General features: G+C 46.5%; 1 protein-coding gene and 1 long non-coding RNA gene across 3 annotated transcripts in view; one reads left to right on the top strand and one right to left on the bottom strand.

The window, feature by feature from the left end:
* Positions 1-12,517, top strand: part of Klu (zinc finger protein klumpfuss) — a 69,371-nt gene that overhangs the window by 20,189 nt on the left and 36,665 nt on the right. The window lies entirely within an intron of this gene.
* On the bottom strand, positions 6,804-8,398 carry LOC143368037 (uncharacterized). Its single transcript, XR_013085125.1, has 3 exons — positions 7,547-8,398; positions 7,168-7,420; positions 6,804-7,094 (listed from the first exon to the last, which is right to left on the bottom strand). It is a non-coding gene; the product is annotated as an uncharacterized LOC143368037 (long non-coding RNA).

Here is a 12,517-nt window from a genome sequence, read left to right as displayed (position 1 = left end):
GAAAGTTATAAGCTTTAATTCGAGGCTCGCGCGATTCTCCGTACGGTGACCGTATATCGATCGCCAATTTGCTATGCAGATCCAAGGCCTTTCGGTGCGCCTCCCCGGCGCAGCCCCTGCAATCTTCCCCACCTACCACCCACCCCTTCCACCCCTTTTCCCATGCTTCTCGCGGATCCCTCTCGCTCCCTCCTCGCGGGAACAGTCGCCCGTGCAGAAATAGAATAAGCGAGGATTAAAGTACGCGCTATCTCCGCGATAAGATTATACCTGGCTCGGATCCGAAGACGATTACACCGGCTTGTCGTTCGCGCGCGTTTTCTTGTTTCCACGGCCGTCGATGCGCGAAAACGTATCCTCGTTATCGGTGCCCTTGTCGCGCGTCGACTCGCGCGCTTCTATCGCGGGCATCTCTTTAATACATTATTGTTCCGTTCTCCTTCGGCGATAACCGGTATCGATTACCACCGTTTCATTTAGACTCCGAATTCGCCAACACCGCGCAAGGAGCTTCTGTCGCAGACGGCTCCGCTCTAATCACTGACCATACCCAAAGCGGCACACAACTTCGGCGATAAAACGCGAACAAGTGCATTCTTCCCAGCGGTACCGTCGAACTCATCAGTGCTCGAGATCGTAACTCCAAAGTCAACTTCTATAAACGGTAGATCCTCGGCTACTTGCAATGCTACTATTCCACTCGTACCGTCTGCGTTTCCACGGCAGCAACCGACGCGAATCCTCGCGGTGCCGATAAATCGATCCCGGCTGATTGAACCGGATCTACAATGAAATGGTCTTCCTGGCGCTGCCCTACCGCGGGGAGAAAGAGAGAACGTCGGTGCCTGTGTATCGGGACCGTTGCCGATTCGTCGGCGCGGGATGTTCGAACATGAGCAATCTCTGGCGGCGCGGCGCCGCAATTAGGAAATCCATTTGGCGTAATTGCGCGAACGAACGCGCTTGCTCTCACCGGTAGCTCGCCGCTCCGCGGCTACCGCGCTTAATCAAACGCCCGTGGTCGTCCGCACGGCCATCTACCTATACCTATAGACCGATATCGAGCTGCCTCGACCGTGGCTGCACACGATTTCCAGATACGCATCGAGCAGAGCTTCCATCGTTGATTCGATGGAATCGTGTCCTGTATCCGCGGCAATCTCGGTAGCCAATCGAAGTTGCGCGCCGCGAAGGACGGATACGATGACAAAGACGACGGTGTTGATCGCTGACGATCGTAATGGCCGCCGATTAACGATTTAACGATCCCCGTTCTGGGCTTGACGTAGGAACTCGATCGTACAGATGACACGTGACTGTTAACTCAGGACGCACCGTGAAAGCTTGCTCGATATCTCAAGTGCAGGGCTCAGCCTCGAATATTTTAGATAGGTAGATAAATTTTCTTAGCGAGCCCTGGTGTTTCGGTGATTAGGAAAAATGTTTCTGTCGCTTAATATATGTCGGTTGATAGGGGGCTGACTTTAAATTACGTGAGGGCAATTTTAGCAATCTCGTACTCCCTCCCTCCCTCCCCCAGTAAAGCAAAGGCAGGTGATATGGAACATCTGATTTCAAAAGCTTGTCAAAAATAGGAGAATTTTTTTTTTTTTTTAATAAAACTGACATGAGGGGACGAAGGAACTAATGCATAATCATATTTACATAGTCAAATGTAAAAAATCCAATTGTTTTGCAATTATAGCAAAAAAATGAAGAGTGAAAATTGGCCGTTCGAAAAAATGGGTCCTAATATGAAACACCTAGGAAATTTGTAAGGAAAACTGCAAAATCTTTACCTTTTTCTTTACTAAAAATGTCGGAAGCCCCACATTCTTCGTGCGTCTACTGAAAGCAGCGAATACATTGGGTCTACTCTTCACTGTCATTATTTTTATAATTACCACCGCAAAATAAGCATTCCGCATCATCCTCGTCACCGTCATTATCAACTTCATCTATGTTACTGGGTATGTTCCATATTACGTACACGCATGTTCCGACAAGAAATTAAGAATTATACTAAGAAGAAAGTAAGTTTATTGGTAAACTATTGTTGAATAATCAAGAACACACATATTTAATGATAAATTGTGTCAAAATAATACTTTGTAACATACCTTCACTACAATATTTAACTGTTTGATGCACTTTTCAGAAACTTTTACACCCCACGAAAAATATAAACGTTTCTCTTTCAATGATGGATGCCCGACTGATGCTCAATAGTCAGTATCATCGTCTATTGTGTCTAGGGATTCTTTATTGAAATTGTACGAAGTTCCATATTACGTGCCGTTCCATATTACGTGCCGTTCCATATTACCTGCCTTTACCCTATAAGAATTCGTAAGATTTGATATTGCAACTCCCTTCTTACGTAATATTTTGTACATTTCATTTCATTCAGTTATTAAAATTCTGTTAAAAGTTTATATAACTCATTTAACCCTTCACTGACACTCTGGGTGCGAGCCACCCATAAGCTGATTTTGACGCACTGCACCTTCTATATGCAAAGTGACTACCTTTTCTCCAAAGCTAACTTACAAACTATTTTTTCTCTCAAAATATTATATCCGAGCAACAACTCTGTAGATTTTTAGCTTCTAATATTGAAATTTGTAAAAGTTACGACTATTTAAAGATTTCCTTCGTTTTTTCTCGACATGTGGTAATCTAGAATTTTTTTTACAAAAACTGTGATTAAATTTCAATAAAAAAACTATTGGAATATATTCTAGAGACCTTAAAACTGATCCATGCTTTTTTTTACGACGATTGGATTCTTTAGATGACAATGGCAGTTGTTCGAAAATTGCTCTGAGTGTGAGCCACCCAGGTATGTCAAAGTTGATCGAAAAAGGAGGCGTGTCAACGGAGGGTTAACTCGGTTTCGTGAAATTTAAACTAAAACTACTTTTCTGGAACATTAATGATAGAATTTGTATTTATTGAAAAGTAGGTTGAAAAATTATTACGTAAGACGCTACATGACTCCCCTCCCCCTCTGTAAGAAAACATAAGAAATTCGCGACCTCCCCGTCCCCCCAAAAAAGCCTTACGTAATTTAAGGACGACCCCTAGAGTCGTGCAATCGCGACCGAGGAATCGAAATGGCCGATTCTCTTCCTGATCACAGTTTTACAGCAATAAACAGGGATTCGTAACTCGAATACCGTGGCGATCTTTTGTTCCTTGGGCAGCGAACGAAGCTCACGCAATTTCGAACCGCACGCCCACGGAAATCGGATGACGCCGGCGTAATGATCGACCATTATGCTAATCGTATGCGAGAGGGTAAATCTCGCGCGATGATACACGCGCGTTGAATTGTCACCTGCGTGTACAAAGAGCGTACGCATCACGGGGAGATATGTCATGCAAATTGCAGCTTGGACGGTATTCGTGGTTTGCGCTAGAGGCTATTACGTTCGAAATGTAAACGCCACATAAAGGACACTCCGCATTGTTAGTCTAATGATCTAATGAACTGCACAGCATAGACGAAAGAAAAGATCGAATGATACGTTCCAGACGCTGAGAAGGAGGTAGTGCTGGTGAAAAACGCGCGATGAAATTCGAGTTCGGAACGGTACTCGAGGTCCATTATGGATTTCATCTCTTGTTTATTTCCTGCTACGCTTATATCCTGTCGCTATGATAGCGTCAGCGGCTGAATAAAGTATTCTGGATTCGAAGTGTCGATAGAATAGCTGACATCCATATCGCAACATTTAAAGCGCGCTTTGACACAGCGATGACAACGGCCCCGCACAGAATTACGAGCGAAGGCACACGCGAGCAAGGCTATCGAACTGGTAGAAACGAAACCGTGTGAATCTTCCTCTATTTAATTCGTCGAGCGGGCCGGTAATGGGACCGAGCGGACCAGCGCGTAGGTGGTTGTCCACGAAGTTTCCTCACCGGCCCGCAGGTGTAACGCTGGTTAACATACGACCAATCCCTTCTGACGATATATTATCCGCGTTGTCCCTGGTCGATCCCCGGCGAGAATTATGTGGAAAGTACAGACGCTTGCGTAAATCCCCCGGCCGTGCGCCTCTTCTCTCCCGGTTCCTTTCTGTGTCCTCGGGCCGTATCGTGGATCGTCGAATTATTGTCCTCGTGAATCTGCCTCCTCGACGCGGCATAAATTTTCATTTCGTGCGTCAAGCAGCATCAACGCGCGTTCACCGTTATGCTAATCTCCACCTTTCTCCTCCGATACGCGGGCGATTTTATTTCACCGTCCCGGGCGGCGCGAGGAAGGCAGAGGGGAAGCTCCCGATCGAGAGATACGGACACAGAGACGTGCCGAGCGGCGCGTCTTTATATTCGCCGTGATTTAAAAGAAAGAGGATATTTTCAGTTTTTATTATCTGGCCGCGCGGATCAATCGCGATTCGCTCGGCGTGTGCGCGCATTAACGGCGTACGGACGCGAAAGAGGTGGAGTTTCGAGAAAGATAGAAGCGGCGATAACGCGGAGGCAGAGGATAGAGCTGTTAACCGTACCGTGAAGCGTTACGCAGGGGATTGCCTGGCCCTGGTGGTAATGGTGGCAGTAGTGGCGAGCGCAGCGGCGGGTGGAAGCGAGGGTTGCGCGAGAGGGAAGACAGAGGGGTTGTCCTCGGCGTCCTTGACCGTGAATTCATCCCCCGCGCGGCAGCAGGTCGGTTGGGTGGCACGGCACGATGCGCACACAACGGGCGGTAACTATCTCGTCTCGTGCCCCTCTGGAAATCGATATTGCTCTCGCCTGAGTCGGCGGAAACTGTGCCAGCCTCCCTCTAAACACTGAACGCACCGAGACCATATTCCGGGACGAGCGTTCGTGCAACACGCGCGCCCTGCGCTTCATTGCGATCTATATTGGAATCATGTCGGCGTACATTGTTGCGAGTGCAACGCATGTACAGGCTATGCATTAAGGCTGTTGCGAAGAACCGCGCTCAACGACGAAACGGTATTTAACCAGGGTATATTATTATGTAGATTTTACGGCGGCCGTTGTTCCCAGATAATGAGTGTCCGTGTTTTAACGAGAGACGTGGCAGTTTGGACCGGTCAGCGTGTCGATCTAATTAATCGTCCCAGCGACGGACCGTTGTTCCCTTCCGGCTTCGAACTCTATCGGAGGCCTTCTTCGCTCGAGCTACTTGTGTTCCAATTGTATTTCCAATTTGGAGGGTGTCGTTAAAGCTTGCGCGAATTCCAGCGTCGCAATTCGATTAAGAACGCGGTAGGACCGCTACCTACGTTGGTAACACGCTTCAGCCTGAAACCTGTTAACGATCGATCTGAAATTGAATTTTCGCCAAGGATTTACGATCAAGCCGGTGGAAATTTTAGTCTGTCTGCGTAGCTTCGTTACGACCGTTGGAAGCTGTGCCGCGCTCGCTGCCGATCGAGCCGGTTGGCCGAGGCACCGGGTAGTTTTGTATCGACCAGGGGGGAAAAAATGAAAACTGTATCTGTCGCTGGGTGTAGCGGCGTAATAAGTATGCTTCCAACGAGTCTCAAGCGATAGCCGCTCGTATCTGTCGACGTTCCGTGCCCACGTCTCGTGTAATACTCCCACTAACGCGAGCTGGTTTTAACAGAGTAATTAACGCCCACGCGCCGCTTTAGCTGCCAAGCGCGATCGACTTTGCTTTCAGGGCAGGAAGATTTGTCTCGTACGCCGGTTCACCCGATTATTCTTCCTCGAAAACGACGGCGACGGTAAGTAGACGAGAGCTCGCGAAACTCCTCCGATCTCCCACGCGATAAATCGTTAACGTTGCTTCTGACAACGCGTTAAATATCAGCTCCATAAGGGACACGAGATCCTCGCCGTCCCCGTGTCACCGGGCTTCGCTAGAAAGTGGTCAGATATTAAAGTCGCCCGTTAAATTATGACGGCTTTAAATTCAGCCGCGGGAACGTGTATCTCTTGAGGCGGGCATCGAACACGTCGGTTCACCTTGCGCGAGGATCGTGAGAACGCGCCGCGAAAGGAGCAACCACGTTGTTCCGGCCACGCATTCTCTCTCCCGGAATTCCTGGTGTTTATATAGGTCAGGAGAGGCGCGTGGCGCCTATCGATCGACCCTGGAGAGTTGGAGTTCAAGGTCGCGCATCTCGTTTCAGAGGCTGCGCCGCGCGGCTCGCGCACACGTGCGATCCCGGGAGATGTGATACCCCTCGGCCTATGCAACGCCGGCTTACCGCGCGACGAATCCTTCTGGGGCATTTGAATCTGTGACTCGGTTCGATCGCGAGTGAGGGGGATTTGGGAGGGCTAATGCGGAATGAAACATGGAAACTGTGGGTGGATGGCGTGTTGTTCAGGTCGATATTGTTATTATTATTATTACAGGAGATAAGCGGGCAATGACCAATACAAAGCATGGTTAGTATCTATTACGCGATAGGGTTTTTATTTTATTTTGTTTTTATTGATAAACGGAGATAGGTCCCCATTAGTGTACATAGCTGGTATTACAGTTCTCACTGACAAATCACAAGTTTCGCAAGTTACTGTGAACCGAGTTTCTAATGATGCTTATATTGACACCAAATAAGTCCATGCTAGCAAAATTCCTGAGGTAACAAAGCGTAGTTTACATACTGGAGATTATTTTGACAGTGTGACTGAACTAATTGTAATTCGGGCAATAGAATATTAGATGAGCAGTAGTGGTTTGAAAACGGATAGGGACGAAGATGGCAACGGCTGAAAATCCTCGAAATATGTGCTGTACTGGTTTTCAATGCTAATTGTAAGTAGTATCAACCTCTGCAATCCTGTAACGAGTTTCGAATACCTGATTCTACATTTCTTTCACCCACGACACGTGAGTGAGTTCTCCCTCGTTGTCCATCTTCCGCGAACGATCGCAGAGGCGCCAGGACCCTCTGAAAACCAGCAGGATGACCTGCAGTTCTGAAAATCGCCCACACTAATTACTTACCAGGCATCATCCGTGGTTATAATTATTGTCGACACCGTTTGTCCCTTCGGCGGCGCTCATCCGGTTATTCGAGCGGCGCAGTGCGCAACTCTTGCGGTTGCTCGCTTCCGTAACGGCTGCTGAACGATCGCCGGCGCTAGGAGAACGATCGTTCTCTATGGTCGAACAGGTAGCTGGGTTGGGCCAGGTCGTTAAGTAGGTGTACATACCTGCTGCGATCGCGAAGTCGCCAAAGAGCCTGGCTACCGGAGTTAACGAGCCTCCTCAGTGCCTCGACGGCGTCGTTCTCCTCTTCGTCCTTCGCCCAGCTCCCTCGTCATCTCGCCGTTGCTTCTCGCGCTGCTCTCTTTTCCCCGTTTATTCGATCCACGCCAACAGGTATTTGGCCTCGACCGCGCGTGGGTAGATAGATACGGGGCTCGCGGCGGGAATGCATCGACATATCGATAACCAACCACGCGCCTAAAATGAGGAACGATCGCCTTACCCCCGCTCGCGCTCTCGTATACCTATGCACGCGGGTGGAACGAGTTATCGACGATCGGATCTCGGTTCTCTGGCCCTTTAGGAGGACTCACGTCCCTGGACCTGTTGGCCAGTGGTTCCCAAGAAGCAGCCTACCGATCTCGTAAAACTCGACAAAGCAATTTTTAGCTTCGGTATCGGCACCTGTCTCGCGAGTAACCGATAACCGTGACAAATAGTCATCACGCGGGGAAAGTGTCAGCTGCGAAGTGTACTCTGTAAGAAATTATTTTTCATCAAAATGCACGAAGTACTTAGCTCGTATTCGAGACCAATCCTTTTCGCCTGCGCCCAATCCTTTTCGACCGAGCGCCGAGTAACACATCCACGCGCTCTTCCACGTTCCTTTAATTAGTCCTTATCTACACCTGGCAGACGAAAAAATTATGCCATTAACTGTCCGACGTAAATCCGAGTTTCGCGTGGTTCAGGTGCAGAGGGCGATCCACGGAGGTTCACTTGGTGTACACCTGTTACGACCTGGACCTCGCGAGCTCCTCTGCCTCTACTTCCACACTTTCTATCCCCCTCTCTGTTGCCCCTCATTTGTAGGTATCCTGGCCCTCCCACCTCTCCGTTATTTGTTCGTGCGGGTACCCTAACTGCTTATGCTCGCTCTTCTCCTCTCTTCGGGGACCCGCGGTCTCGCGTGGTAATAAATTCTCTTCGCTGCTACTTCTTCGCCTTGTTCCTTCTCCTCCTCCTCCGCACTCGGGCCCTCCATATTCTACCGACAGTTTTTCTTCGCCTTATATTCCGTCTCCGCGACTCCATTGTGCTTCACCGCCTTTAAAAGGCACTTTCATGCGTCCTCGCGGGCTCCACCAAGGGATGCATCGACACCCGACAGCTTCTCCACCAACATCGTTGACGTTTTCTCATCGAAAATGTTTACTGTACCTAAAGAACCCCGATTTTCCTGCTCGTTCGCCGGATATAATCCAGCTTTCCCTCGTTGACGCTTCGATAAGGATTTTGTTTGGACCCCAGCTGTCAAAGCAATAACTTCCACGACATTGAAGCTCCGCCAATGCAACCGCAGCGTCTAAATTGTCTAAATTCTAAACGAACGACGAATGCCTGCAACCAGCTGGCTGATAATTATCAGTTAGAACTGCCAGTGCTGATATGAGATCGCCGTTATCGATAGCTCGAGATAGGCGTTAAACATCAGAGTCGCGAGGAAATAATCGGTACTCCGGTCTAATCAGCGTGCTCCAGCTTGCACCGATAAGGATTAATTGGCATTAGGTACCTACGTTCTCCTCTATTTTCTTCTCGTCTTGCCTATTTCCTTTCGTTATTTTTCCAACGTGGCATAGGCTCGCGATTATCGGGCCCGATCGATCTGGAATCGCGGCTTCACACCATCGTATCCAATCTGAGCGTGGAATTCTATGATCCATGGCATGAATGAACGAATATCATAACTAGGGGGCAACGAGTTTCGATGGCGAAGGCGGCGACGCTGGCCAGCGTTGATTAAGTCCGCACGGTAACCGCGCTAATGACGCCAATTGCAACCGGTTATTATATAAACGCCGCTCCGATGAACTTTCGGTCGATCAGTGGCTGTCGATGCCGCAAGTTCGCGGGCAAGTGCGAAAGTAAATCGCGACGACAGCGGATTGTCCGTTGCCACAAATCTCGCGGCGCGATTTAAACTTTCGTTCGCGCGCCGCTCGTAATTATAAAGTCCCGGCTCGCGAGCTACTGTAATTCGCGTAATTGGCGTTAATCATCGGGACACGTTTCATTGGAATTCGTACGTGTACAGTGCGCACGCACGCTCTTCTGTACGTGGGGCTCTCACGAATTTATTCGTTTGCCTTACCATTTATTGGCAATTATAGATGTAGCTTGAGTATGACCTGTACAGGGTGTTCATTCATTCGTCATGCAAGGTTCTCGTAGTTAGATGTAGCAGTTGTTGAAGTAAAAGAGTCGTACCGCACACGTGGATCTGAACGCTCTAAGTTTCCAAGAAATAACTCTAATTGTAAGTTAAATCCTAGATTAAGTACATGTTAGGGTGTTTCAATTTTCCAAAGTTGCTATTTTCATGTAACTTTGCTCGCCCCGTTGGTTCTATTCGTCTGAGTGATCTGTATGCCAAATTTTAGACGAATTTAATAATATTTAGGGGTTGCACAGTTTTGTCATTAGGATAGACCTGTGGCGGTAGTAACACTTTGAGTTTGGAATATGATTACGCAAGAACTATTACATTTACAAGAAAAACTTTTATACGGAAATGTTACTTATCTGAAATCATTCAGTCACAACAGTTTCTCGGTATATCAAGTAATATCCAAGTTATTAATAAAAAATTAGAAGCGGGGTGTTATAGCCCTAACGTTACAGTGTAAAGTGTTACAACCGTCTCTGATCCCGGGTCGGTTGTAGCACTGCATGAATTCTATGCAAACAAGACAATATTATTCACTTTTTTTTTACACTATTCGGTTCTGTTGCGGTATAACTGACTCTGACTGTCGATGTTAGAATCGCCCCCGACCATGCTTTTGAACTTCAATTACAAATTGCGACTAACGAGACACTTAAAAGTGCTAAGTAACGATCAGTATTACTTTAAAACAGGTCAAATTACAGATTTAATAAAGCACATACTTGCAAAGTGAATGTTTACATTACAATTATATGTCAGTAAGAAAAAGTTACTTTAGGGTATCGAAAACTTATTTTGTTCACTATCCCTATCTACTGCGTATCTATACTGCTGGACATGAATGTGTGTATTCCACATGTCATTGCTTATCATATATCTAAAATTGGTATTAATATCCATTATATATATTTTGAGATATTAGCGTGTTACATTCGCCCCCTGTTACTACCGCCTCCGGTTTGCGCTATTTATTTTCACTTTTTCAGGTTTTAAAAATGTGGGTAAAATAATAAGGTACAAATTTTTTATAAACGTGAACAATAATAATAAAATGTAAATTTATCTAAGTTTAAGTCTTCTTTGAAGTTTAGTTTGCTTTTTAAGGACTTGAGAATAATAATAATTATCATTGGAAATCGTGTTTCCTTAGCCTGCTACATATTATTTAGTGTGCAAAGTGTGCAGCCTCTAAATATTACTCAAACTTCCTAAAATTTGTCAGATATACTTTTTATATTAATAGGAATTAGGACACGAGCAAAGTAAAAAAAATGTAATATTCTAATTGTAACCCTATAATATAAAACACCCTAGTACATATTGTATCTATGAGGCATTGAGAGCAAAAACGGACTAACCCATATTTTTGCGAAATTGAGTTAGCAGCAATAATGTACTAATCATATAACATAGGAAAATTTTTTTTTTTTTCAATGTGGGTTAGTCCGTTTTTGCTCTCAATGTCTCATATAATTTTGAAGACAATTGGAAAGTAGGTACATATTCCACAAGAGTTCGCATGAACATAAAACCATTAAGCCAGGAAAAAGATGTACTAACACTTCTCACGACGATTCTTATTTCATAATTCCGAAATGATTGATTTCGCTACTCTCGTATACCCATACATGATTTGTCTCTCCCTGATCTTTCTGACAAATTTATGTACTTTTTATCTAGTTGGCAATCGAGGTTGATTACACTCTGTTGACACAGCGCATGCTTCAATGAAACCTCTCCACTACTTTTTCTACCGTTCGCGTGTTCAACAATGATCTTCGGCATCTACCATTTAGCAACCTTTCGAAATCGCTTCTCGGTATAGCGTAAAAGCAGACAGTGTCTATTACTGTTACTTACTGCTTCCTTTATTAGTGGTTCGTAAAGAATCACGTATCCCCCTTTTTACAGCAATTTCACCGTATAGACACACAAAAACCGAGTAGGAGCACGATACCTGTCGTAGTTCCATCGTTACACTGATTACGTTCACCATTATCGTAAGTAGCTTCGATTGGTACCTATGCTCGCCTCTCTCTCAAAGGAGGTTGATATAAATTCGTGCGCGAATTAGCTGTGGAAATAAAAAGCGACAGGAGTACCATGCTAAAGGAAGAAAAAGGAAATCCCAGGAGGATTGATAACCTGGGAATTCGAACACCTCGATCTCCCGGCGATTAATTTTAATTGGTCCATTCGTCCCACAGCCTCCTCTTGATCCTTTTTCGAATATCCTTCTCGTGGATATCTTTATCGATCGTGATTTACGTCCCGGCGATCTTTCTTTAATCGGATCTGCATACATAAGGCCGTACATACGGTCGTAGATTATCTGGTAAGATGATGGATAACGCGTGTCCCTTTCGTCAGCGATCGGCACTCGCGGCAAAGGATCCACGGTGCACTCCTGTTTCGACCTTTTTTTCCTTCGACGTACGACTTTCTGGGAACTTGAAATTAAGATTTCAAGCGAGAGACGGTCGGGGTTTCGCCGGTGGTGGTCGATTTTCGAGAGGCTCGCCCTGCTCTCCTTCCTCCCCCCCCCCTTCGTTCTCGACTCGTTCCCTCGCGAAATAAGAAAAGTCGCGGGTACTGCTGGCCCTCTCGCCTGGGACTTTGCCCTTTGCAACGATTGGCCCGTTGCATTACGTCATCTCGGCTACCTGCAGTCTTGAAGGGAACAAGAAAAAAAGCCACCGCCTCGGGTCTGATGCAAACGAGCGAAGTAGGTCGTCCTCCTAAAGCCTCGTCGTCATCGAAATCCTCGGAGACCCTTCTTAGGGGTTCTCAATCTGGTTCACCGGCACGAGACTTCTGCATTTTAAAATAGTATCTTTAGGTCACACGGTCTGTCTGTGTCAACATCGCAAGGTTCAGCCGTGACCAGTTTGTCGGGGTACACAGTTGAGAGAGTACGATACACTCTTCAAGCTTAATGGTGCATTGACTTTTCAAAGATCATCACTCTTGATCGAAAGAAGAACGAACGAGGAGGAGAGTTTTCTGTATCCCCAGACGCCTCTTGACCACGTCCTTTGTTGATAAGGGTGCCTTACGCGGGGAATAGACTCTAATCTTTAAGGGAAGCGGCTAACCAGACACGGAAGTAGGCTGATGTATGATAG

The sequence above is a fragment of the Andrena cerasifolii genome, chromosome 1 (genome assembly GCF_050908995.1).
Source record: "Andrena cerasifolii isolate SP2316 chromosome 1, iyAndCera1_principal, whole genome shotgun sequence".
Classification (NCBI taxonomy): Eukaryota; Metazoa; Arthropoda; class Insecta; order Hymenoptera; family Andrenidae; genus Andrena; species Andrena cerasifolii.
Note: the sequence above shows the minus strand (reverse complement) of the source record. Positions and strands in the feature narration are given on the sequence as shown.